Source organism: Brachycentrus maculatus, unplaced genomic scaffold, assembly GCF_059751285.1.
Source record: "Brachycentrus maculatus isolate JH-2025_06_01 unplaced genomic scaffold, ASM5975128v1 h1tg000616l, whole genome shotgun sequence".
NCBI classification, from domain to species: domain Eukaryota; kingdom Metazoa; phylum Arthropoda; class Insecta; order Trichoptera; family Brachycentridae; genus Brachycentrus; species Brachycentrus maculatus.
This window is the reverse complement of record NW_028281354.1, coordinates 1-2,506: the sequence shown is the minus strand read 5'-3', so window position 1 is coordinate 2,506 and position 2,506 is coordinate 1.

The window sequence follows — 2,506 nt, the reverse complement described above, 5'->3', positions numbered from 1 at the left end:
TTAGGTTAGGTTAGGTTAGGTTAGGTTAGGTTAGGTTAGGTTAGGTTAGGTTAGGTTAGGTTAGGTTAGGTTAGGTTAGGTTAGGTTAGGTTAGGTTAGGTTAGGTTAGGTTAGGTTAGGTTAGGTTAGGTTAGGTTAGGTTAGGTTAGGTTAGGTTAGGTTAGGTTAGGTTAGGTTAGGTTAGGTTAGGTTAGGTTAGGTTAGGTTAGGTTAGGTTAGGTTAGGTTAGGTTAGGTTAGGTTAGGTTAGGTTAGGTTAGGTTAGGTTAGGTTAGGTTAGGTTAGGTTAGGTTAGGTTAGGTTAGGTTAGGTTAGGTTAGGTTAGGTTAGGTTAGGTTAGGTTAGGTTAGGTTAGGTTAGGTTAGGTTAGGTTAGGTTAGGTTAGGTTAGGTTAGGTTAGGTTAGGTTAGGTTAGGTTAGGTTAGGTTAGGTTAGGTTAGGTTAGGTTAGGTTAGGTTAGGTTAGGTTAGGTTAGGTTAGGTTAGGTTAGGTTAGGTTAGGTTAGGTTAGGTTAGGTTAGGTTAGGTTAGGTTAGGTTAGGAGGTTAGGTTAGGTTAGGTTAGGTTAGGTTAGGTTAGGTTAGGTTAGGTTAGGTTAGGTTAGGTTAGGTTAGGTTAGGTTAGGTTAGGTTAGGTTAGGTTAGGTTAGGTTAGGTTAGGTTAGGTTAGGTTAGGTTAGGTTAGGTTAGGTTAGGTTAGGTTAGGTTAGGTTAGGTTAGGTTAGGTTAGGTTAGGTTAGGTTAGGTTAGGTTAGGTTAGGTTAGGTTAGGTTAGGTTAGGTTAGGTTAGGTTAGGTTAGGTTAGGTTAGGTTAGGTTAGGTTAGGTTAGGTTAGGTTAGGTTAGGTTAGGTTAGGTTAGGTTAGGTTAGGTTAGGTTAGGTTAGGTTAGGTTAGGTTAGGTTAGGTTAGGTTAGTTAGGTTAGGTTAGGTTAGGTTAGGTTAGGTTAGGTTAGGTTAGGTTAGGTTAGGTTAGGTTAGGTTAGGTTAGGTTAGGTTAGGTTAGGTTAGGTTAGGTTAGGTTAGGTTAGGTTAGGTTAGGTTAGGTTAGGTTAGGTTAGGTTAGGTTAGGTTAGGTTAGGTTAGGTTAGGTTAGGTTAGGTTAGGTTAGGTTAGGTTAGGTTAGGTTAGGTTAGGTTAGGTTAGGTTAGGTTAGGTAGGTTAGGTTAGGTTAGGTTAGGTTAGGTTAGGTTAGGTTAGGTTAGGTTAGGTTAGGTTAGGTTAGGTTAGGTTAGGTTAGGTTAGGTTAGGTTAGGTTAGGTTAGGTTAGGTTAGGTTAGGTTAGGTTAGGTTAGGTTAGGTTAGGTTAGGTTAGGTTAGGTTAGGTTAGGTTAGGTTAGGTTAGGTTAGGTTAGGTTAGGTTAGGTTAGGTTAGGTTAGGTTAGGTTAGGTTAGGTTAGGTTAGGTTAGGTTAGGTTAGGTTAGGTTAGGTTAGGTTAGGTTAGGTTAGGTTAGGTTAGGTTAGGTTAGGTTAGGTTAGGTTAGGTTAGGTTAGGTTAGGTTAGGTTAGGTTAGGTTAGGTTAGGTTAGGTTAGGTTAGGTTAGGTTAGGTTAGGTTAGGTTAGGTTAGGTTAGGTTAGGTTAGGTTAGGTTAGGTTAGGTTAGGTTAGGTTAGGTTAGGTTAGGTTAGGTTAGGTTAGGTTAGGTTAGGTTAGGTTAGGTTAGGTTAGGTTAGGTTAGGTTAGGTTAGGTTAGGTTAGGTTAGGTTAGGTTAGGTTAGGTTAGGTTAGGTTAGGTTAGGTTAGGTTAGGTTAGGTTAGGTTAGGTTAGGTTAGGTTAGGTTAGGTTAGGTTAGGTTAGGTTAGGTTAGGTTAGGTTAGGTTAGGTTAGGTTAGGTTAGGTTAGGTTAGGTTAGGTTAGGTTAGGTTAGGTTAGGTTAGGTTAGGTTAGGTTAGGTTAGGTTAGGTTAGGTTAGGTTAGGTTAGGTTAGGTTAGGTTAGGTTAGGTTAGGTTAGGTTAGGTTAGGTTAGGTTAGGTTAGGTTAGTTAGGTTAGGTTAGGTTAGGTTAGGTTAGGTTAGGTTAGGTTAGGTTAGGTTAGGTTAGGTTAGGTTAGGTTAGGTTAGGTTAGGTTAGGTTAGGTTAGGTTAGGTTAGGTTAGGTTAGGTTAGGTTAGGTTAGGTTAGGTTAGGTTAGGTTAGGTTAGGTTAGGTTAGGTTAGGTTAGGTTAGGTTAGGTTAGGTTAGGTTAGGTTAGGTTAGGTTAGGTTAGGTTAGGTTAGGTTAGGTTAGGTTAGGTTAGGTTAGGTTAGGTTAGGTTAGGTTAGGTTAGGTTAGGTTAGGTTAGGTTAGGTTAGGTTAGGTTAGGTTAGGTTAGGTTAGGTTAGGTTAGGTTAGGTTAGGTTAGGTTAGGTTAGGTTAGGTTAGGTTAGGTTAGGTTAGGTTAGGTTAGGTTAGGTTAGGTTAGGTTAGGTTAGGTTAGGTTAGGTTAGGTTAGGTTAGGTTAGGTTAGGTTAGGTTAGGTTAGGTTAGGTTAGGTTAGGTTAGGTTAGGTTAGGTTAGGTTAGGTTAGGT